The sequence below is a fragment of the Salvelinus sp. IW2-2015 genome, unplaced genomic scaffold, assembly GCF_002910315.2.
Source record: "Salvelinus sp. IW2-2015 unplaced genomic scaffold, ASM291031v2 Un_scaffold1234, whole genome shotgun sequence".
Taxonomy (NCBI): domain Eukaryota; kingdom Metazoa; phylum Chordata; class Actinopteri; order Salmoniformes; family Salmonidae; genus Salvelinus; species Salvelinus sp. IW2-2015.
The window spans coordinates 29,172-54,727 of NW_019942789.1; the positions used below are offsets into that span (position 1 = coordinate 29,172).

Here is a 25,556-nt window from a genome sequence, read left to right on the forward strand (position 1 = left end):
TGGTGTTTAAGGTTTATTCTCATGTATTTAATGTGTTTCATTCTGACATGTAAATATTTGTGTTTCATTCTGACATGTAAAATTTTTCATTTAATGATGTTTTATTCTGACATGTTAAATATGTTTTATATTGTGTTTCATTCTGAACATGTAAATATTTGTGTTTCGTTTCATTCTGACATGTAAATATTTGTGTTTCATTCTGACATGTAAATATTTAATGTGTTTCATTCTGACATGTAAATATTTATTGTGTTTCATTCTGACATGTAAATATTTATTGTGTTTCATTCTGACATGTAAATGTTTAATTTGTTTCATTCTGACATTTCATTCTGACGTAAATATTTATTGTGTTTCATTCTGACATGTAAATGTTTATTTCATTCTGACATTTCATTCTGAGATGTAAATGTTTAATGTGTTTGATGTGTATGTTTTATCCCTGTTTTTTAATCCTTTTATTGTAACTCTGACCGTCAATGACACATTTTCATTCTGTTTAAACGTAATGGACAATAAATTTTGTCTTATCTGCTTATCTTAGTCTCTGGATCATTCATGCTGTGGGTTACAGGAAATACAGATGTGTGATCGATTTACTTGTAAATCAAATTTGACACCAAGTAATTGTACACAAGGTCCAAAGGAAATTCGACTTTGGCGTTTATCCCAACCTCCCTGAAAGAGACATACATAGAGGATGGAGCAGGGGGCTGCCATACTACAGCACCTGTGGAGAAATTGCTGTAGGGGGTTAAGTGCCTTGCTCAAGGGCCCAATGGCAGGTTTGGCATCTAGGATTTGATACCAGCAACTGCTTACTTCCTGGCAGATTTTTCCAATCAGATCCAGGATTGGAACCGGCAACCCTCTGCTTGCGGTCTTGCCTCTCTTAACCACTAGACTACCTACCACCTGTTGGACGCGGGATTGGAACCGGCAACCCTCCGCTTGTGGTCTTGCCTCTCTTAACCACTAGACTACCTACCACCTGTTGGATGAAAGTATTGTAGGAAACTCACAGGTCCCCTGTTCAAAGTCTCCTGATGTTTTCACATCATTAGAAACAGGATTATCTGGTCATCGGTTTTGGAATTTCTCTCAGGGTGATGAGAGAATGGTGTTATTTATACATTAAACATGTATACTTTCCAGAAAATAGCTCCGTCCATCTGTCCAAAACTATTTCTCATCCATTTTCATCTGCTGCTCATTCATGATGGTGTTTGAATCTTTCAGGAAGTAATGATATACAGTCGACTTCTGATGCAAACTCTCTTTTAAGTGAACTAAAGTGTTTTTCTAGTCCCAATTCAATAACATTCTTTGTAAAATCTCCTGATAACCGCATTTTCTAGTTTAGTGCACGCTGTCACATCAGTCCCAAGCCGTTGCAGTTATCAGGAGTCACCTGTGTTACAATGTATTTTCCTTTATTGGACTCCCGAGTGGCGTAACGGTCTAAGACACTGCATCTCGGTGCTTGAGGAGTCACTGCAGACACCCTGATTTGAATCCAGGCTGTATCACAACCGGCCGTGATTGGGAGTCCCATAGGGTGGCGCACAATTGGCCCAGCGTCATCTGGGTTTTGGCCGTCATTGTAAGTAAGAATTTGTTCTTAACTGACTTGCCTAGTTAAATAAAGGTTAAATTAAATTAAATTAAAATGACAAAAAAGGAATTTAGTTCATGCCAGAAATTATTCTCCTAAATCCCCCTATTACTAAACGTCTGTAACTGTTTCCCCTCATGTAGTTATCTAGTCCATTATTAATGGTCTAGACCTTGTAGTAAAACCCCTGATTATATAAATATACATAATACATATAAAATATACATAACATGATACATAATAAAAATAGATATACTTTCCAGAAAACATCTTGAATTTGTGCAATAGTTTTTTTTAAATTTCATTTTAACCTAATGTTGCTTATTCATCATGTTGATTTAATATTGTATGGAATAATGATAAACAGTTGACTCCTGAGGATGAATTGATTCTCCAAGATCGTTTGTCTATGTAGTTTTCGTTTCCCTTTGCTACTGGTCTGTAGGCTGCATTGCACAGAAAACCTCCATTCAGCTGGCGGCGCTGTTGTGCGGTTCAGGGCACGCAGCCCACCAGAATAAAGAATTTTTCAAAAATTCCTTGACTAGAAAACGGAAGTAAGATGGGAGCAAATGGTTGTCACTAGTTACCACAAACACAAAGTCAAAATTGTCTATATCGTAAAAACCTAAGAAAACTCCAATGTGCTTTTTGGTCCTAATTTAAACCTTAGGCATAAGTTTAACTGTGTGGCTAGAAATTGTAAAAATAGACATCGTTATGACTTTGTGGCTGTGGTAACTAGTAACGATCCATTGTTGTAAAGCTAGACCACAGCAAAGATGTTCTACTAAAATAGATCACACCCTGTCGTTTCCAATGGGGAGGCAAGTGAGCCGAGTTCGTGGGATCAAGAGTCGAGATGTGTTTTTCAAAGTCGCGTTTATTGGTCTATCAGAGATGTCAGTCAGATGGCTTAGTGACGTCAATAAAATACATCGTCATCATATTCAAAATTAGATGCAGACGTTGGACTGGAGATTTGGAGAAAACACTTAACTAACGTTAAGTAACTATTCGTTGTTGACACTTTTATAACGCCACCGAGATCGAAAAGTAAGTTACAAATATATATCTTAATGTTTATATACGTTATATAAATTAGATATTTAAACGTATTGTAGTGGGCGTTAACTGTTTTCCGTTAAAACATGCCGAGGAACAGTAACGGTAAAGTTAGCTAACAGTTAACATTAGCTAAATCAAAACGTTAACTTAACTGGGTTATATGCAATAAACTAGCTGACGACTAGTTAACGGTTGTCATTTTGCGAATCAATACTGGAGACTATTGGTAAAATATAATTGAGTGAGGTTATTAATGACCAACCCGTTACTCTTCTCTTATTACATGTTACAATTTCACATGCGCAAGAAGAGAAATAGTAACGTTGGCTAGGTTGATATACAGACTTATATATTTATCCGCTAGCTAACGTTACTGTAGCACAATTCATCGGATTCTGCACCTGTCAGAAAAATAGCAGAGTAACTAGCTAGTTTAGCTAACTAATCATTCAGGTCCGCACATCTGAGAGAACAGGACGTAAGTTATTTGTTTACTCGAAAAGCTAGAAACAGCTAGAACATGGATTAGTACGGACGAACAGCGTTTGTAGGAATGAATGTACTCTACAGCACTGCATCGTTACACCTCAAAAGAGCTACTACAGGCGGACATTGGAATTGGTTTCTAAGTGATAGTGAGGACAAGGCAGTTTCCCCAACTCGCGGGCAGAATTTGGCACATGGGTGGTTTTATTTGGGCTCCAAAGTTGAGGCAATTTAAAATATATTTTTTATTGTTGTACATAAAAGACTGGAAAAACACCAGGAAATCGGCTTCAAGTGACTTTTATTTAAGAATCTATTCATGTATTCCCAGGAATAATAGAGACACCTGTAAGCAAGGTTTGAATGATTATTTTATTCCAAAATTATATTTGTTTGGGCTTCTTCCAAGTCAATTTACAGTCTACAAATTATTTGTTATTATGTTCCGGCCCCCAACTATCCGCTCAACAAAAAAAAATTGGCACGGGGCTGAATCTAGTTGATCCATGGGATAAAGGGGATGGATGACGGGCGCCGTCATCCATTCCCGGCCACACTCCATTCACCTGGACTGTTTTTGTTCTCTTCACCAGGATAGTGAGACAGGGTGGAAGTCTAGGCACCAAAAGAAAAGGACTAGCTGGTGAAACACTTCAGTTTTCACTGTGCTATGGTTTTTGATTCTTTATCTTCACCATTTATTTCTTCTATGAGGGGCTAGGCATGCTCGACATGGCCTTCCAGGATGCAATCAAAGGCACTAGATCTTAGTAAGATAACTTTTAGTCCTTACACAATGCCAGTTTTTGCCCAAAGACTGCTAAGGTTTTTTGTCAATTATGTCTTCCATTTTTGATATTCCAATCTATAAGATGACGACGTGTTTTGGTGGCGTTTAGTCTTGCGGCATGCCTACTTTGCATTTGCCTGTTGTTTTTTGTGATTTTGACAGCATATTTTCCAGGAGCTGTATTCTCTTAAAGTAACATCTTTATGAGATTAACTTTGTGATCTTTTTTTTCCAGTGTGTGTGCAATTAATTACTGTGGGTCTATTATTATTATACTATAGACCTCCTTCAATTGGATGATGGCATCCTCCTGCATGACACCTGTGCTACATGCTGCTTCCTTTGTCACCTGAGCCTCCTCCTGTATGCTTGTGAGGAAGCCTCCTGTCACCTGAGCCTCCTCCTGTATGCTCATGATGAAGCTTCCTGCCACCTCTGTCACCTGACAGACCACCTCCTGCAGACCCCTTGAACTAAATTCAGCATCTGCTGCTTCCTCTGCTGGAGCTGGGTCTAGAAGGAAGGAGAGGAGCACTCTTTAAAGTACTCCTCTCCTTCACTCTCTTACCTAAAACTCCTACATCTGCTTCCCTGGCCTCTCCTTCAAAAAATAGCCAATTCAAGACTTTAAACCTGTTGATATAAAACAATAACGATGCATCTTTAATTTCTACGAACTTTGTGGTTGTCTTTTTCTACTACGCCGTGCATCTGTTGCAGATTGAGGGGGTGGATTCATGGAATTTATTCTGGTAGGTCCTGCCTCGGAGGACAGTGTCTTCTGTGAACCCTGTTGAAAGACATTTTTACCAGAAAAGTATAATGACTGAAATGTATTTTCATTGACAAAGATGGTCAATAATCTGAATAAAATGCTCCTCGCACACAGCGTAACCCCTTTTCTTCAGGTCCTCAAAGGACTTCTGCAGACTGATGTCCCTACGCCTGATGTTTCTCAGCAACATCTTCCTCCTGAGTAATTACAAAAGTGTGTAAGGATGAATCTCACATTTTATTGAATTCAGCTGGATGTTGGGCTATGTCTCCTGTTTTATAGTTAATTTAGTACTGTAGTGGTTGCTATAACATCTGTGGTAGTATAGTTTGTAGGTAACCATAAACTATTATGTCCTCTATCCCTGTTATTCACCCTGATTGTTTTTAATAGTACTCTACAGTTCATTTAAACAGCAGCCATGTTGTTTTTTCTCTGTGTATGTGTAAGAGGAGTGTGACGTAGACTCCAGAAGTCATAAGAAAAGCAGCCTTTCTTACTACTCCTGTGACCAGTACCCAAATGAGACCTTACATTCTTACTGATCGTGTCGTGCTATAGTTAGTAGTGTATATGGACTCATCCCTGTAGTCTGCAGACTTCTGGGGGTCTACGTCACTGTCACTGCATTCATCGGAAGAAGAAGAGGAATCGTCAGACCAAAATGCAGCAGGGTACGTGTTCATCTTTATTCTCTTAACTGACTGAACACAGAATACAAAATAACAAAAAGAATAGCCGAAACAGTTCTGCAAGGTGCAACCAACACTAAACAGAAAATAACCACCCACAACTAACAGTGGGAAAACAGGCTACCTAAGTATGGTTCTCAATCAGAGACAACGAAAGACAGCTGTCCCTGATTAAGAACCATACCCGGCCAAAACATAGAAATACACAACCTAGACATACAAACATAGAATGCCCACCCACATCACACCCTGACCAAACAAAAAATAGAAACATACAAAGCAATCTATGGTCAGGGCGTGACAGTCACTCTCCTTCTCTTCAATCAATACTGACACTCCTCTCTGTGAGACACCACCTTAACAACCATTGCCTGATTAGCAACACCCCCAATAACGGCGCACATATTGTATAATAAAGACCCGGACTTTATCCTGTCCTATGAAACATTACAATAAAGACCCACACTTTATCCTGTCCTATGAAACATCAGAATAAAGACCCGGACTTTATCCTGTCCTATGAAACATTACCATAAAGACCCAGACTTTATCCTGTCCTATGAAACATCAGAATAAAGACCCACACTTTATCCTGTCCTATGAAACATTACCATAAAGACCCACACTTTATCCTGTCCTATGAAACATTACCATAAAGACCCACACTTTATCCTGTCCTATGAAACATCAGAATAAAGACCTAGACTTTATCCTATGAAACATTACCATAAAGACCCAGACTTTATCCTATGAAACATTTTCAGTTGCTGCCCTCTTAAACCTGATTGGTCTTTTGAAGCTCCGCTCTAGTACTACACATGGTGTTTGTGTGTCTTTTTTGTTCCATTTTCCTGTTGAGGGGGTGCATGCACAATGTGTTCTTCCAGGTTGTGATCAAATGCTCTACTTTCATGGTTTCCATATGTTCTATATTTTTCACCATGTTAACAGGCATTTAATAAATGTACAACCTTTTGAGTTTTGTCTATTTTCTGAAGATGCATATAATTATAGTAGACCATATGTTGTGGTATTCTTACTTAATCTAATCACAGGGCAACAGAACATAAGTCGTTGCCTATACAATGTTTTACAGACATCTACCATCATTTAAGAGGTACTTAATGGTGTTCTATAACTCAATAAATTACTTTGCAATGACCCAGTGTCACAAATGATGGCTACTATTCATGTGATGGCCTTGGATGTAATATGGCTGGGCACATTGGTAAACTAACGTCACAGATAGATGAGACAGATATTTCACTGGATGTATAAATGTGAAACATCCGGTTGGCCTTCCTCTCACTACCATATTTGGGGTTACACTATGTTAAACCCAGCTATAGATTTGTTTCATTACTGGTAGCTAGCATGTTTTATCTATCAGTGATCATTGCTTTGGTGATTGATTCGATGGGTAGTCATGGATACAGCACGCTACTGATTACACAGCCAAAGACGTGTGCCTCCATGCAATAATTACTCCAAATGCATCTTCTCATTATTTATTACATACTGTTCAACGTCTGTTGGAAGCTGGAACAAGGATTTTCCTCTCCTCCATTTTACAATAAACAAGGTATTTTATTTATGACATGTTTCTTATCGTGAAAAAAAAGTTGATTCACAGAAGGAGTACTAACTTAGTAGTGGGAAAACTTGCAAAGAAATCGATTTCTAGCTATTTAAGCTAAGTCGTTTTTTAATGTGAATTAGCTAGCCATCTAGATATCTACTTGGGACAAGCTAGCTACCGCCAAGAAGAGGATGAAGACCATTTGTGCCTTGCTGAATAAGCATAACGTTCATTAGGAAAACGGCCACTATCTAGTGCACTCGTCCTAAACAAAGTAATCTCTACAAACAATTGGGTAAATCAAAGTCTACCAAACTTAGTGCAATCTGTTTGTTATAGATTTTAGTTTTGGAAACAGAACTGTATGGAGATCAAATGTTTCCTTTATGAGAAAATTAGCAGAATGTCGGCCAAAATCTGAATCTGAATCTTCTCCCACTGCCGTCCACTGGGCTTCCTCTCACTAGGTAGTGAGAGGAAACGCCAACCGGATGTCTCACATTTATACATCCAGTGAAATATCTGTCTCATCTATCTGTGACCACAGTTATTTCCATTATGAGCAAATTAATCATAGTGGGAAGAACAACCACGAGCTAGTGAGATCCTATTGGTGCGTTATAGCATTATTTGCATATTTCCGATAGGGAACGCCCACTCTGATGTTCGTGTGTGCAATACCTAAATTCGCCCATTCCTCCTTCTAAACAGGTTTTTTTTAAACGTTGGGGTAAAAAAAGTAAAGTCTAGAAAACTTAGTCCATTCTCTTCATAACATATTTTAATTTTGGTAACGGAAAAGTGTATTGAGATCAAATGTTTCATCAACAAGAAAATGAGCAGAAAGTCAGCAAAAACCCATCTCGCTCCGTCTTCTCCCACTGGCCTTCATCTCATCACCATATTTGGTGGTGTGTCGAAACGCTAACCGGATGCTGCAGGTTCATACATCTGGTGAAACATCTGGCTCATTGTTCTATCTGATTGTCAACAATAGAGTGGTGGTGAGCTCTCAGCTGACCGTTCCTGTCCGGAAGTAATTTAGCCATTCATTGTAGCCATTGGTGCTCTGTAGAGTTGCTATTTTATCATTTTAATTAACTCGTGACATTCCTGGATTACTCATTATATTAATAAAGTCTGATTCAATCAACAAATATGATAGTCAGTTAAAAAGGTTAAGGGTATAAGACCGTGTACATATCTGGCTGTGTTGGCAAAATCAATACATATCCCAACGAGCCAAGCAGGGAGAGGCTGCCCGTTGTAACAGTTCCAAGACCTGTCAGAAACGTCCATCTATAACCCTACGCCAATGACACCTGGATCTCAAAACTGAACTTGGACCCACACTAAGTGGCAATGATATCCTTTGCCACCGTTGTCTTTTATGACATTGCTCGCAACAGTCATGACTATTCAACAAAACAATAGTAAAGTTTTATTGTCTTATTGTATAACTAGCAAATTAGTTTTGAAGCTGAGGGTGTAGTATTTATGAAGTTTGGCAATGAGGATGAAAATAAGCATAGTTCAGCTAGCCAGCTAGTTTAGCCGGGGAAAACAACCTTGGGACAGGATATAGCTGGGCGCACTAGGCTAATTCAGGAGGGGGAAAAAAGTTTGATTAAACAATTCAGAGACTGAATCGAATACATCAGATGACAAATATTTAGGGAGAGCAAATCAACATACAATCCTGAAATCAGCTGTAACTGTCAATAGTTAAACAAAGTTTAAAACGATGTTTGAGTGAACCTGAATACAGAAAATGAATGGTGAAGTCGCTTCTGGACACAGTAGACTCCTTCTCCTCCTCACCACTCTATACCCACACACTTCTTCTACATAGTTGTATTAAATTGCCGCCATCTTGGAGCTAGAATTGGGTTCATGTATATTGTGCTAATAACAATACAAAAAAGAGTAACGGAGAGCACAGTACAATATGGTGAAATTAGAAAATTAGGCGTTTGTGATAAGTACACGGTGCCCGCCATCTTTATACACCTTCGTAATTGCATGTCCTCGCGTCCTCTCTCTCCTCGTCTCCTTCTCAAAACCCATTGGCTGAGAAACCCAGAGGCCTCTGGTCAGAGTTCCTCCCCCACACTGACCTTCTCCAATGGGTTTTGAGAAGGAGACAAGGAAACTTTTGGCCACGTAGCGTCAGGGTGTAGGAAGGAGCAGCCAAGATGTGGGGTGGGGGGGGGGGTTCATTTAGTGGAAACATGCCTGGAGGAACGAGCCCCAACAGTGTAGTAATTGTGGAGGTAGTCATGAAGCCCGGTCTACAGATTGTCCGTTTAGAGTGAAACAGATAGCTAAAATCAGAGTAGCACAGGGTGTTACGTACTGTATATAGAGGCAGTGAGAAGGGTTGAGGGTCGACCGGGAGGGAATGCTCCCTCCGCTTGAACCCTCTAGCTGCTCACTCTCGTAGGAGTGGTGTGTTGTAATCTATCTCAGTCGATTAGACACTGTTGGGTGGGGGGGACCTTCTCTGGAGACTGGCATCCTCATGCTATAGCAGTTACTGCATCCGGCTCGTAAGGACCATGAAAAATAAGGATGGGTAATAGAGAATCTTAAGGACCATGAACGTAAGACACCTTAGGTGTTGCCGGTAGCAACCACTACAGAATGTCCGGTCAGAACAAAGATGATGCTGGATGTCCAGGTTGAGGGGGATTTCATTGGAGAAGATGTCCCCACACTCACACATCTGACCACTCTTGGAATCCTATACGGTACTGATATTAACTTGTAGTTTCTTACATATGAATGAAAAGGGAATTCAGTCCACAGAAGGAAGAGTTCATCAGGAGGGAAAGACTGGTAGAGCTCATCATGATGGAGAAGCACGTTTCTGACCACGTGTGTGCTGGGGTCCTACAGTAACCTAACCTGAAGTCCCGGGAATCTAGGCTGCCGATAGGCTGAATGAGATAACTTTATAAAAGGGTCTTCTGAGTAGGACACTAAGCTGCCTGACTAGAAAGCACTAAATAGCTGACTGAAGCAGGAGTAAACAAAGACATACTGACTGAACTAAATAAGCTACCCAGCTGAAAATGTCTGAACTACAGTTGCTGCATGTGTTTATTAAATGAGCGTTTAACGGCGGCTGCTGTGGAGATTTTCGGGGCAGTTGAGAAAACGGTAGTGGAGTACCAGGAGGAGAATGATCGGCTACGGAGACTGCTGCGGATCACACCGGAGATACAACTATGTAGAATAGGTTCATATGTAGATACTGATAGCTAGCTATAGTTCTACTCAATTAGTAAACTGTTTAAGCAAATTATCACTAGTTAAATCGACTTTTAAAGAAAAGTTTAAAGATTCACCATGTATGATTAAAAAGTTGTCTGTCACGAAAAGCTTATTGAAATAGCATAGCTGGCTAGCTTTGCATTTTATTGGAGACATTGAATATTCCTTTTGATTAGCTGGGGAATTGGTTCGAATCCCAGAACCGACTAGGTGAAAAATCTGTCGATGTGCCGTTGAGGAAGGCCCTTAACCAAATAGCTTCTTTTTGTTTTATGCGTTCACTTGATAGTCAGAACTAGGAAACTGACATTTACGACTTGCCAACCTAGATGGAAGAGTCGAAGCAAACCTAGAGTCAATCTAAGTTACATAACAAAATAAATCCCATTGGATGTCTCAATACACAAATGTTGCACTTCCGCATCTGTGCTGAAAGGTGGCATAGCTAGAGTGGTGTTTGTCAGGCCATGAGATATCCTGAAAAATCGGTCTCCGTTTTGCTCTACGACCCCCACATTTGTCAGGAGACTCGTTTGAAGTCGGTACCGTTGATGTGCCAACTTCCGTTTGGTAGCGTCTGAACAGTTTGGGGTACAAACTAATGGGACCCCACTGTGGAAAGGGGAGATTCTCACACGATGGTGGTCTCCGTTTTGCTCTACGACCCCCACAAGTGTCACAGGAATTGTCTGAAGGTAACCGGTACCGGTTTTAAAAAACGAATGGAAGTATGAAGGTAATTTTGTGCCTAACCAAAAAAAAGAGGTTGTATACAGTGCATTCGGAATGTATTCAGATCCCTTCCCTTTTTCAACATTGTGTTACGTTACAGCCTCATTCTAAAATGGATAAAATGATTCCCCCCCCCCCTTTATATAGACAATACCCCATAATGCGAAAACAGGTTTAGACATTTTTGCAAATTTATTAAAAATAAAAACAGAAACACCTTATTTTAAAAAGTATTCAGACCCTTTGCTATGAGACTCGAAATTGAGCTCAAGTGCATCCTGTTTCCATTGATCATTCTTCTGATGTTTCTACAACTTGATTGGAGTCCACCTGTGGTAAATTCAATTGATTGGACATGATTTGGAAAGGCACACACCTGTCTACATACAGTGCCTTCGGAAAGTATTCAGACCCTTTGACTTTTTCCACATTTTATTACATTACAGCCTTATTCTAAAATTGATACAATTGTTTTTTCCCCCTCATCAATATGCCTACACGATACCCCATAATGACAAAGCAAAAAAAGGTGTTGACATTTTAGCTAATTAATTTTTTTAAATTAAAAACTGAAATATCACATTTACATAAGTATCCAGACCCTATACTCAGTACTTTGTTGAAGCACCTTTGGCAGCATCGAGTCTTCTTGGGTATGACGCTACAAGCTTGGCACACCTGTATTTGGGGAGTTTCTCCCATTCTTCTCTGCAGATCCTCTCAAGCTCTATCAAGTTGGATGGGGAGCGATGCTGCACTGCTTCAGGTCTCTCCAGAGATGTTCTATCGGGTTCAAGTCCGGACTCTGGCTGGGCCACTCAAGGACATTCAGAGACTTGTCCCGAAGCAACTCCTGCATTGTCTTGGCTGAGTGCTTAGGGTCATTGTATATTACTCCGTTCATCTTTGCCTCGATCCTGACTAGTCTCCCAGTCCCTGCCACTGAAAAACATCCCCACAGCATAATGCTGCCACCACGATGCTTCACCGTAAGGATGGTGCCGCCAGGTTTCCTCCAGACGTGACACTTGGCATTCAGGCCAAAGACTTCAATCTTGGTTTCATCAGACCAGAGAATCTTCTTTCTCCTGGGCTGAGAGTCCTTTAGGTGCCTTTTGGCAAACTCCAAGCAGGCTGTCACGTGCCTTTTACAGAGGAGTGGCTTCCATCTGACCACTCTACCATAAAGTCCTGATTGGTGGAGTGCTGCAGAGATGGTTGTCATTCTGGAAGGTTCTCCCATCTCCACAAAGGAACTCTAGAGCTCTGTCAGAGTGACCGGGTTCTTGGTCACCTCCCTGACCAAGGCCCTTCTCCCGCGATTGCTCAGTTTGGCCGGGCGGCCAGCTCTAGGAAGAGTCTTGGTGGTTCCAAACTTCTTCCATTTAAGAATGATGGAGGCCACTGTGTTCTTGTGTACCTTCAAGGCTGCAGATTGTTTTTGGTACCCTTCCCAGATCTGTGCCTCGACACAATCCTGTCTCGGAGCTCTACGGACAATTCCTTCGACCTCATGGCATGGTTTTTGCTCTGACATGCATTGTCATATGGCCACGTTTTCCCCCAAAAAATTATTAAATATCTTCTCCGAATTAAGATTCAAGATGTCTGCAGAAAGAATGGGGCGTCAGCTATAACATGAGACCTTGAGTTAGAAAACATATATTTTGGTTGTTGCACTACAGTACCTGAAAGGGATTTACACCTGGTAAGAGAGTTACAATAACGGAATTTCATCATGGGTCCCTGATCTGTACTACACAGGAATGCATCATTATGGATGTGAATGTCATTCTCTTCATGGTGATGTATCCTAAATAGGTACACAAAGGTATAAATATGCAATATCCTCCTATGTTTTTGAAAGAAAAGCAAAAAAAAATTGTCCATTAAAATAACATTAAATTGATCAGAAATACAGTGTAGACATTGTTAATGTTATAATTGACTAATGTAGCTGGAAAAGGCTGATTTAAAAAAAGAAATGGAATATCTACATAGGCGTACAGAGGCCCATTATCAGCAACCATCAATCCTGTGTTCCAATGGCACGTTGTGTTAGAAAATCTAAGTTTATCATTTTAAAAGGCATTAGAAAACTCTTTTGCAATTATGTTAGCACAGCTGAAAACGGTTGTGCTGATTAAAGAACCAATAAAACTGGCCTTCTTTAGACTAGTTGAGTATCTGGAGCATCAGCATTTGTGGGTTCGATTACAGGCTCAAAATGGCCAGAAACAAAGCACGTTCTTCTGAAACTTGTCAGTTTATTCTTGTTCTGAGAAATGAAGGTTAATCCATGCGAGAAATTGCCAAGAAACTGAAGATCTCATATGTACTACTTGATTCACAGAACAGCGCAAACTGTATGTGTCGCAGAGTACCCTAAAACGTAATTAAACTATATAATTTCATACGGAAGGAAGTATGTTCAAAAGAAAAGTAAAATTAGCAAGTGTGCGTCCTCTTCGTCGCGCGCACAGACTGATTTCCAACTCTGACTCCCAGTACCAAAGATCAAAATTCTTCCTCGTTTGGGAAGAAACAAGCCTGAAACCTTGACAAAAGACTTGACTTGTAGTGGAAGCCATAGGAATTTCAATCAGGGAACTGAAATTGCATAGGACCCATAGCTTTCCATTGAAAGAGCATGGGCTCTCCAAAAAATAAAATAATTCTGGTTGTTTTTTCTTTGGATTTTCTCCGACCATATCAATTGTGTTATAGTCTCATACATTATTTTAACATTTCTACAAACTTCAAAGTGTTTTATATCCAATGGTATCAATTATATGCATATCCTGGCTTCTGGGCCTGAGTAACAGGCAGTTTACTTTGGGCACGTCAGTCAGACAGGAAGTGGAGAAAAATAGACCCTAGCCTGAAGAAGTCCAACCGTGCAATTTTTTTTTTTTCCCCACATTGTTTGTAACTTATTTTGTACATAATGTTGCTGCTACCGTCTCTTATGACTGAAAAGAGCTTCTGGGCATCAGAACAGAACATCAGAACAGCGATTACTCACCTTGAACTGGATGAGGAATTGTTCTTTAACGAGTCGGACGAGAGGGATTTACTCCAGACACTGTGCCAATGTGAGTAAGACGTTTAAACAGGTCAACATTTACAAGGCCACAGGGCCAGACGGATTACCAGGACGTGTAATCCGATGCATCTGCTGGCCAACTGGCAAGTGTATTCACTGACATTTTCAACCTCTCCCAGTTTCTTGAGACCAGGGACATCAACGGGGATATCAGCTGTAGGCAGCAACAGGGACATCAACAGGGACATCAGTTGGGACATCAACAGGGACACCAGCTGGGACATCAACAGGGACATCAGCTGGGACATGAACAGGAACACCAGCTGCAGGCACCAACTTTCCCCAGAAAGTAACAGGGTCACAATCACCAGCCTGCTCCTTCAAATATAAAGGGGAGGGTTTGGCCAGGGGGGCTATTCTTGGCTCATCACGCTCTAGCGACTCCTTGTGGCGGGCCGGGCGCCTGCAGGCTGACCCCGTTCGTCAGTTGAACAGTGTTTCCTCTGACACATTGGTGCAGCTTGCTTCCGGGTTAAGCGGGCTAAGAAGCGAAGAAGAGGTGTTAAGAAGCGCGGTTTAGCAGGTCATGTTTCAGAGGACGCATCTCCCGAGCCCGTTGGGGAGTGGCAGCAATGAGACAAGATCGTAATTGGATATCAGGAATTGAGGAGAAAAGGGGGGTAATATATATATATATATTTATACACATAGTTGACAAAGCTACAAAAGAGCAAAATGAGAATCTGTAAATAACTATGTAAGATAATCAAGTGAGAGAGTGGTGTGGAGCATTCCTCAAATGATTTGGCAGAACCATATTTGTTTCAGTGACTGTCTTAGTTTGCCACAAAACCACTGCTTACAGCTGCTGCTGAGAAACCAGGGGAAACTGAAGTACTAACACTAATTGATAATTGCCTGGCAGAGGTGGAGAGCCAACTTCCTGTACTAATTGATAATTGCCTCAGAGGTGGGAGAGCACACCTCCTGTACTAATTGATAATAGCCTTCTGCACATCACTAATGATAATGCCTTCAGAGGTGGAGAGCACACCTTCCTGTACTAATTGATAATTGCCTGGCAGAGGTGGGAGCACACCTTCCTGTACTAATTGATAATTGCTGCGCAGAGGTGGAGAGCAACCTTCCTGTACTAATTGATAATAGCTGGCAGAGGTGGAGAGCACTTCCTGTACTAATTGAATATAGCCTGGCAGAGGTGGAGAGCACACCTCCTGTACTAATAATAATGCCTCTCAGAGTGGGAGAGCACACCTTCCTGTACTAATTGATAATTGCTGGCAGAGGTGGAGAGACACCTTCCTGTACTAATTGATAATTGCCTGGCAGAGGTGGGAGCACACCTCCTGTACTAATTGATAATTGCCTGGCGAGGGGAGATGAGGACACTTCCTGTACTAATTGATAATAGCCTGGCAGAGGTTGGAGAGCTCACCTTCCTGTACTAATTGATAATAGCCTGCAGAGTGGAGAGCACACCTCCGTACTAATTGCTGATTGCCTGGCGGCAGAGAGTGGGAGAGCACACCTTCCTGTTACTAATTGACAATAGCTGGCAGAGGTGGAGAGCACACCTTCCTTACTAATTGCTGATTGGCTTGGAGAGGTGAAACCACTCCCCCTCCAATACAGCACTGATTACCGAAACTAGTCACACATTTCCCTGCCCCTTGATCCTGATGTTGTTCAACAATATCCTGCAAATAATGAGCAGTCAGCAGCTCACACACACCAAGTAGGCCGCTGGGAAGACAGGAAGCACCTACAGTAGATGGCCCTAGCTGTCAAAAAGACAGTACTAGACCACAACAGATAAAGACAACAAAACATGATACTTATCACTCCTGGAGATATCAGGAGTCGTCTAGCTATAGAATGAAGTCCCAAGCCGTTGCAGCTTTCAGGAGTCGCCTGTGTTACAATGAGTTGTCTTTCATTTCAGTTCATACAATTCATAATACAAAAGTATTAACATATTATAACGTTTTCCCCACATGTAGTTATCTATTTCCATTATCACCACTAGCCTTGGGCGGCAAGTAGCCTCGTGGTTAGTGTGTTTTTGCCAGTAATCAAAAGGTTGCTGGATTGAATCCCAGTGCTGACAAGGTTAAAATCTGTCATTCTGAACAAGCCAATTAACCCACTCTTCCCCAGGATGCCGTCATTGTAAATAATAATTTGTTCTAAACTGAGTTGCCTAGTTAAATAAAGGTTAAATAAATCTAAAATGTCTGTACCTTGTAGTTAACGCTCCATCTACATAGAGGCGCTGTGTTTATGGGCTTGCCACCCGCTGATACAGGCGGAAGTGAGCTTGCGAGTGGATTTCCTTTTTAGTGAACACCATTTTTTCCTCGTGGAAGAAGCTAGCAGCCAATTTAAAATGTCTAAACAACAGTCGTTTCATGTGTTTTTAAATGAGCGCTTAACTGCGGCTACTGTGGAGATTTTCGAGAAAGTTGAGAAAACGGTACTGAAATACCAGGAGGAGAATGATCGGCTACGGAGACTGCTTCGGATCACATCGGAGGTTAAACTATGTAGAACAGGTACGTATGTACAGTGCATTCGGAAAGTATTCAGACCCCTTCACTATTTCCACATTAGGTGAAAAATCTGTCCATGTGCACTTGAGCAAGTTACTTAACCCTCATGTCTCCTGTAGTTGCTGGAGATAAGAGCGTCTGCTAAATGACTAACATTTCAAGTGTAATGTATTGTACTTTTGCAGTAATTTTTTAAATTGTAAATGAGAATATAAATGTTTCTGAACACTTATACATTCATGTGGATGATACTATGATTACGGATAATCACGAATAAATCATGAATAATGAAGATAATATCCGTCAAAATCAGGAATAAAGATCATACACCCCCCCCCTCCCCAATAACAGGGGAGGTCAGCATTTTGGGGGCGATATGATGGTCATCTTTGTTTCTTTTAACTTTCTCACTTGTCGTCATTGAAGATTCATTCATTATTGTCCAGAAACAGATTCTATTGTATTTACAATAAAAGGGACTCCAAGCTTATTATTACATTATTCACCATTCACTTCCTATTGGGRAAAACCCACAACACAACCAAAACAAACTGCAAATGCATTCAACAAGTTTGTGGTTTCACAAGATGAATGTGTGTAAGGAATATGGGATCAAATACTACACTTTTGACTACTGTAATATACTAAGTTCATTTATCCAAACGCTTATGACTTCTTCACGTTGGGGGACTAGACACATAAAGTGCTTTGATTTCTACATGGTAAAACGGATATTATGAAAATTCTCTCAAATAAAAAGTGACATTCTGTACTGTCACCTCATATTAAACATTTGATCTCAAATCCCAAATTCTGGGAGATATAGATCCACCATTTGTAAATGTCGTTTCACTGTCTAAATAAATACATAAGCCTTTAGAAATGGCATTGTGCACTCAGGCATGTTCTAAAGTGTATATAGTAACCTCTGCTCCTCCTCTCCTTCCCTTACAGACTCCCTGCAGCTCTCTGTCTTCTTGAAGAGGAGTTCCCCTGAGCAGCAGCACTGTGAGACAGAGTGGAGCCCCAGTCTTGGGACAGGAGGACCCAGAGACCACACAGATTAAAGAGGAACAGGAGGAAGTCAGGACCAGTCAGGAGGAAGAGCAGCTTCAAGGGTGCTTTGATACCAAAGACTCCATATCCACTCCTTCCTGTGTGAAAAGTGAATGTGATCAGGAGGACCCATGTCAAGAAGCCGTACGAGCTGAATACCCAACTCTCAGTCCACTGAAAACATCTAAACTACAGTTGTTCTGTGTGTTTTTAAATGAATGTTTAACGGCATCTGCTGCTGTGGAGATTTTTGGTGCGGTTGAGGAAACTGTAGCAGAGTACCAGGAGGAGAATTATCTGCTACGGAGACTGCTGCGGATCACACCAGAGATAAAACTATGTAGAATAGGTTCGTACATAGATCTAATACCTTGCTAGCTACMGTTCTACTTAGTTAATAAACTGTTTCCGGTAACAGGGATCTCCATTACATCCATTTTTAAAGAACAGTTTATAWTATAGCTAAGATTCACCGGGCATAATTAAAAAGTTATCTGTCAGGAAAAGATGATTGAAATAGCTTATATAGCACAGCCTCTCTGACTCTGGCATTTCATTAGAGATGGTGAGTACGTTTACGTTCACACTAGTAATTCAATATTACATTGATGATGGCAGTAGGCAGAGTACAGCTTCAGTCCTGTAGACCCCTGACTCTGCTCATCTTAAACGCTGTGAGGTCATAATAGAAGTAAGCATTAGAGGTCGACCGATTATGATTTTTCAACGCCGATACCGATTATTGGAGGACCAAAAAAGCCAATACCGATTAATCGGCCGATTTTTATAGATATATTTGTAATAATGACAATTACAACAATACTGAATGAACACTTTTATTTTAACTAAATATAATACATCAATAAAATCTATTTAGTCTCAAATATATAATGAAACATGTTCAATTTGGTTTAAATAATGCAAAAACAAAGTGTTGGAGAAGAACGTAAAAGTGCAATATGTGCCACGTAAAAAAGATACGCACGAAAGTGCAGTTTGAATGAATGCTTACGAGCCTGCTGCTGCCTACCACCGCACAGTCAGACTGCGCTATCAAATCATAGACATAATTATAATATAATAACACACAGAAATACAAGCCGTAGGTCATTAATATGGTCAAATCCGGAATCTATCATTTCGAAAACAAAACGTTTATTCTTTCAGTGAAATACGGAACCGTTCCGTATTTTATCTAACGGGTGGCATTCCTAAGTCTAAATATTGCTGTTTCATTGCACAACCTTCAATGTTATGTCATAATTTTGTAAAATTCTGGCAAATTAGTTCTCAACGAGCCAGGCGGCCCAAACTGTTGCATATACCCTGACTCTGTTGCACAGAACGCAAGAGAGGTGACACAATTTCCCTAGTTAAAATAAATTCATGTTAGCAGGCAATATTATCTAAATATGCAGGTTTAAAAATATATACTTGTGTATTGATTTTAAGAAAGGCGTTGATGTTTATGGTTAGGTACATTGGTGCAACGACAGTGCTTTTTTCATGAATGCGCTTGTTAAATCACATGTTTGGCGAAGTAGGCTGTGATTCAGTGATAAATTAACAGGCACCGCATCGATTATATGCAACGCAGGACAAGCTAGATAAACTAGTAATATCATCAACCATGTGTAGTTAACTAGTGATTATGTTAAGAATGATTGTTTTTTATAAGATAAGGTTAATGCTAGCTAGCACCTTACCTTAGCACCTTACCTTGGCTCCTTGCTGCACTCGCATAACAGGTAGTCAGCCTGCCACACAGTCTCCTCGTGTAGTGCAATGTAATCGGCCATAATCAGTATCCAAAAATGCCGATTACCGATTGTTATGAAAACTTGAAATCGGCCCTAATTAATCGGCCATTCCGATTAATCGGTCGACCTCTAGTAAGGATACGGTGATCAAAACATCTAGTTTTCTGAGAAATCTTTCACATTATTAGGACGTGTACAAGCTTTATTAAAATATCAAGTTTGGGAGCAGTAAAATGATTTATATGTATTGCACATTATTTTAGCTCCTGTTATTATTTAGGATCAATACCAGTAAAGACATTTTCAATAAAAAAATTCATTGAGATCTATAATTCACATTTGTGATTCAAGTGTTCTATTTAATTCTGTAGTATATAAATAACCTCTGCTCCTCCTCTCCTTCCCTCCAGACTCCCTGCAGTTCTCTCTTTCTGTCTCTGAAGAGGAGGTTCCCCCTGAGCAGCAGCACTGTGAGCAGGAGTGGAGCCCCAGTCTGGGACAGGAGGACCCAGAGACCACACAGATTAAAAGAGGAACAGGAGGAAGTCAGGACCAGTCAGGAGGAAGAGCAGCTTCAAGGGTTTCGTTGATACCAAAGACTCCATATTCACTCCTTCCTGTAAAACAGTGAATGTGATCAGGACCCACTTCAGTCCTTGACTCTTCCCCAAACCCAGACTGTGGAGAACAGAGAGAGAGACTCTAAACCAGTGGATCTCAAACCTTTTTGTCACTGTCACCCACAATTAAGGGTCTCAACATTCCTGTGACCCTCCAGATAATCAAAACAATGCCTCCAGCCACAGTTCAGCTGTAAGCAGTGACCCAGTAGAACTTGACAGCAGTCCACCATTGGATCCAGTCCACCATTGGATCCCAGTCCACCATTAAGAGAAACACTGTCCAAACCCAGCACCACAGCTAGAAAAACTCACCACTTGCCGGTGACTGTGGTGCAAACATTTTGCTCTGAAAGCTGACCTGCAGAGACATGTGACTCTCTTCAGTAAGAGACCCAGTGAATGTAGATTCTGCCAAAAACGCTACAACTCCACCTGTAACTAAAGGCCCATGTCCGACTCTGTCCACGGTGGGAAACCCTGCACCTGCCCTGTTTGTGGAAAGACCTTAAAACTCCAATGGAGATCTGTCTAGTCACATGGGATTCACACAGGAGAGAAGCCATTTATCTGTGGTGACTGTGGGAAAAGCTTCAATGCGCGGATTTCCTAAACCAGGCATAAACTGACTCACACAGAGAGAAGCCGTTCACCTGTGGTGACTGTGGGAAAAGCTTCAATCGCAAGGAGACCTAAACTACGCACAAACTGACTCACACCAGAGAGAAACCATTTTAGCTGTGGTGACTGTGGGAAAAGCTTCAATCGGAAGTGAGCCTAACTGAACATCAATGACTCGCACAGGAGAGAAACCATTTAGCTGTGGTGACTGTGGGAAAAGCTTCATTCGGAAGGTGAGCCTAACTGAACATGCAATGACTCACACAGGAGAGAAACCATTTGTCCTGTGTGACTGTGGGAAAAGCTTCAATCGAAGGGGCACCTAACTGAACATCAACTGACTCACACAGGAGAGAAACCATTTAGTTGTGGTGACTGTGGGAAGAGCTTTATTCAGAACAGGCACTAAGTAGACATATACTGATTCACACAGAGAGAAATCATTTAGCTGTGGTGAATGTGGAAGAGCTTTATTCAGAAGTGGACCTAAGGAGACATATACTGACTCACACACGAGAGAAACCATTCACCTGTGGTGACTGTGGGAGAAGTTTCAATCGCAAGGAGCTTTAATACGCACAAACACTGACTCACACCAGAGAGACACCATTTGGCTGTGGGACTGTGGAAAAGCTTCATTCAGAAGGGTCCTAATGAGGCATATACTGACTCACACAGGAAGAAACCATTTAGGCTGTGATGCCTGCGGAAGAGCTTTATTCTGAGGGAGACCTAAGGAGACATTATGCTGATTCACACACAGCGAGAGAACCATTCACCTGTGGTGATGTGGAAAAGTTTCAATCGCAAGCAACCTACTACGCACTAACTGACTACACCATGAGAGCAATCATGTAGCTGTGGGGACTGTGGGAAAAGCTTAAATCACAAACAACATGGCTGCTCAGTCTGTGATAATATATTAATTCAGAAGACTAATCTGCTAACACGTGAAAAACATCCACAAAGAAAGTGAGGACACAGAGAGGGGACTAAGAGAGTATTGAGATACACCTGTGGACCAACTCTAGCTGGTCCTCCTGATCATGCTCAGTCCAATGTCACAGTAATGATATAATGGGGCTGTTGTCTGAACCTAACAGGTAATGTTGCTACTCTTTGTGTATGAAATGGACAATCTGCAGTTCAGACAACAACCACTTGTTAGGTGAACAACTGAGGGATGGTGTTGGAGAGTTGTGAACACTCAATGTCGTAGTCAGATATGGATACAAGATGTCCAGATCTGATGCAGGTTTCCCAATAAGCGGCTCGTTGGTGGTTTTTATTTGGCCCCCAAGTTTTCTGAGCAAAACAAGATTTCATTAAAAAAATATATCATATTTAGGCAATCTGTTCCCAAGTATTCCCACGTGTAAATAGATTTACAGTACCAGTCAAAAGTTTGGATACACCTACTCATTCCAGGGTTTTTCTTTATTTTTACTATTTTCTACATTGTACAATAATAGTGAAGACATCAAAACTATGAAATAACACATATGGAATCATGTGGTAACCAAAAAAGTGTTAAATCAAAATAAATGTAATGTTTTAGATTCTTCAAAGTAGCCACCCAGATGTATCGGATCTCAAGAAATTGTAGACAACATCGCCTTTATACAATCAATGTGAGCATTACATAACCAGGGGAGTAGTGATTGGATAAGGAGGATGTTTTGTAACTAGGGGAGTAGTGATTGGATAAGGGGGATGTTTTGTAACTAGGGGAGTAGTGATTGGATAAGGGGGATGTTTTGTAACCAGGGGAGTAGTGATTGGATAAGGGGATGTTTTGTAACTAGGGGAGTAGTGATTGGATTTACATTTACATTTAAGTCATTTAGCAGACGCTCTTATCCAGAGCGACTTACAAATTGGAAAGTTCATACATATTCATCCTTCATCCTTCACATTGGATAAGGGGGATGTTTTGTAACCAGGGGAGTAGTGATTGGATAAGGGGGTATTCCTGTATTGTGTGAATCAGATGTAACTGGTTGAGGGAGGAGTTTACAAGCGAGGCTGGACTGTATATAAGTCATTGTTGGCAGGTTATTTTTCTTTGTCTGCAGACGGCCTGTTTTTAGAACCTCTCTCTCTCTGGGGCCTTTTTGATAAATATTCTACTGCTGTATTTTGTTGTTAACTTTTTCTGAATTCTAAGACATCAGTTAGAGGTAAGCTTCTGCTTTTTACCCACACGTGCAGGGTCATATAATTAGTATTTTTCTTTGGGAGGAACAAGATTGTGTTTCCTGGAGGTGGAGAGCTAGAGAATCCATAGGATGTGTAGACTGATTATAAAAGGCTTTGCTTGAATAAATACTGTCTGTGCATTTCCTCTGGAGGGGCCACTGACCCAAATAGACCAGAGGGTTTCCTCTTTGTTACTGTGTTGGGCCCATGCTTTGGGGTGTGTATGAAAATGTCTCTGCATGACAAGGTGAGTATACCTCTTTCGTCTCGTGGGACACTAGGTCCCATTACGGTGAGGAACTCCTGGRCCACAGGTGAAGGGTTTGTGACGCGCATCCCTGGGTGTAAAACAAAGGTATTTATTTAATAATAAACAGTTGCCGAGCGGAGAAATTATACACCCCCCCAAGTTCTCCTGGTCTTATTGCCCTAGGAGATCCTGATGAACTACGACCCCTGAGCTGAATTCCAGCTGAGTGTTTTTTAATAGAAAAGGTTTCTCCCACTCCAGGTGTGGCTGCTATCACTGGGTTGCCGGGGGCGGGGCTGGAAGAGCAACGCCTGTAGGTCATAGACCTGAAGCAGGGGTAACCTAGGTAACCTAACTCATTCATCTCAAGGGAGAGGCGTGAGTCGGGCAAGACATTCTAACCACGACAGAGAGAGAGAGAGGGCGGACAGACTCTCTAACAGAAACAAACTTTTCAACAGAGATCCCGACGACACACTGAGCGTAAATATATGTATTGATTGCAATTATTCCCTAATGAGTGAGCGTTCATGTGCAAAGGAATAGCATTTCATTTTTTATAATGATCAACTCTGTAGTGTCTCATCTCAGTTGACCACTTCCCTTTTTGTCCACCAAGCCGCGATACCGGTTTATCCCACTAGGGAAACTCCGTTATCATTTCCTTGTAACTATCTACTGTTTGTTTATGCATTTCTGTGAATTACTTAGTAAATAAATGATTTAAGACAATTGATGTATGGATGACTCATAGTGAAGACTGGGTTCGTGCAGTTAACCAACAATTTACGACGTTTGGAATAGGAGGCAGTTTACTCTGGGCACGCTTTTCATCCAAACGTGAAAATGCTGCCCCCTATCCAAAAGAAGTTAACTCGTGCTCTGGAATGCGGTCTCTTTAGGTTTTATCACTCAAAAGACATGGTAAATCTCCTGTCAGTGTTTTCCCAGAGGCCCTTCCTCAGTAGAACACACACATGAGTGTTCTAACAACCCCTTATTCTGTTGCAGAAAACAACCATTTGATGCAATAACAGCATTATAACATCATCTTGTAATTTCCAAAATAGTGGGCAGGCCTTCCCCGGGACGAAGAGTAGCTCCGTCTTGTCGAGGTTGAGCTTGAGGTGGTGGGCCGACATTCAAGTTGAGATATCTGCCAAGCACGCAGAGATGCGTGTCACCCACCTGGTGTCAGAAGAGGGTGAAGGAGAAAAGTAGTTGAGTGTCATCCGCATATCAATGATAGGAGAGACCATATGATGGAGCTGAGTGCCTTGGTGTATAGAGAGGGGGCCTAGAACCAAACCCTTAGGGGACACCAGTAGTGAGAGTACGTGTTGGAGACGATGGGATAGAGTTCTGTCAACCTACTAACTTAATTAGGGTATGAAACCAGGTCCGGTTGATGGGATAGAGTTCAGTATGGCCTCGTGGTTTGGACCTCTCATGACTGTGCATGCATATTTGTATCCAAGTGTAAGACCACCTACCTTTGGACATTAGGAGGTCATATGTGGCCCAAATGTACAAGTTATGTTGACTGCCCTTACTGATAGATTCAGAATGGAGAGCGTGTAAGTTGAAGATGATCTCATGCTCTACTGGCAGGTGCAAGGTCAAATCCTTCTCACTAGGTTGTATGTCGGTGTGACTTGTAATCTGTGCACAGGAGGAAATCCTAGCTTGAAAGGATATATAAGATTATCAGTTCAAAAACTATAAGAGAGAGGGTTGACCAACAATGTATTTTTTACCCCACTACTTTTCAGAAGTGTCTCTCACACCTTGAATGGACTATTCCTGCATGGGTGCAAGTTTAGTGGTTTTTATAAAAAGTAATGTCTTGTTCTTGTGAAGATAATCTACAGTAGTAATGAATTTTTTAAAAAATGTATTTCATCAAATATTTTCAATCAGTTCAGTTAATTTCCAATTTACTACATCTGCTGAATGTGATTCAATCTTGCATTCTGGCTAATTCTGTGTTTTACTTGATTTCTTCTCCCCCACCCGTTACTCATTGCCTAATTATATAGCCAAATACAGCCTCCACACAAACTGATATTTTTCACTACAACACAAATTGATTGATACATGTTGTAGATAAATCGAATTATTATTTTGCTGCTAGCAAATAAAACATTTATCATTTACACTGGTCTGTTTAAGCCTATGCTCTGATGAAACCGAGAACAAGACGAGCACAGTCCGAGGTTTGCAGCGGCACCTTGTGTGCTGCATACCCTGCAGTCGGAAGCAGAGGTTTAGCTCTTTTGTTTTTCTACTTAGTTTGTTATTTTATAGTTACCCATTAACACGCAGGTCCTCTTTGATTTGCCAGTTCCACGCGAAGACTGTAGGAACAACACTCTCTTTTGGAATTGTCGCCCCCAATTTTTCCATAAACAAAGTCAC

The 25,556-nt window shown here is 41.0% G+C and overlaps 1 protein-coding gene, 2 long non-coding RNA genes and 2 pseudogenes across 3 annotated transcripts in view; all 5 read left to right on the top strand.

Moving 5' to 3' along the window:
- Positions 1–2,585: 2,585 nt before the first annotated feature.
- LOC139024242 (uncharacterized) lies at positions 2,586–6,407 on the top strand. The gene is made up of 2 exons (XR_011475527.1): positions 2,586–2,674; positions 4,244–6,407. It is a non-coding gene; the product is annotated as an uncharacterized lncRNA (long non-coding RNA).
- A 3,709-nt stretch (positions 6,408–10,116) lies between these two features.
- Positions 10,117–25,556, top strand: part of LOC112070140 (zinc finger protein 681-like) — a 92,778-nt gene continuing 77,338 nt past the window's right edge. Inside the window, exon 1 of the mRNA XM_070438847.1 lies at positions 10,117–10,249. The gene's annotated coding sequence lies outside the window, so the exon portion shown is untranslated. The remainder of the gene's footprint in view (positions 10,250–25,556) is intronic.
- On the top strand, positions 10,923–20,184 carry LOC139024238 (uncharacterized; annotated as a pseudogene).
- On the top strand, positions 20,542–21,414 carry LOC139024235 (oocyte zinc finger protein XlCOF6-like; annotated as a pseudogene).
- The window catches only part of LOC139024244 (uncharacterized), an 18,287-nt gene continuing 15,104 nt past the window's right edge, over positions 22,374–25,556 (top strand). The window contains exon 1 of the long non-coding RNA XR_011475529.1: positions 22,374–22,639. This is a non-coding gene — a long non-coding RNA (uncharacterized lncRNA). The remainder of the gene's footprint in view (positions 22,640–25,556) is intronic.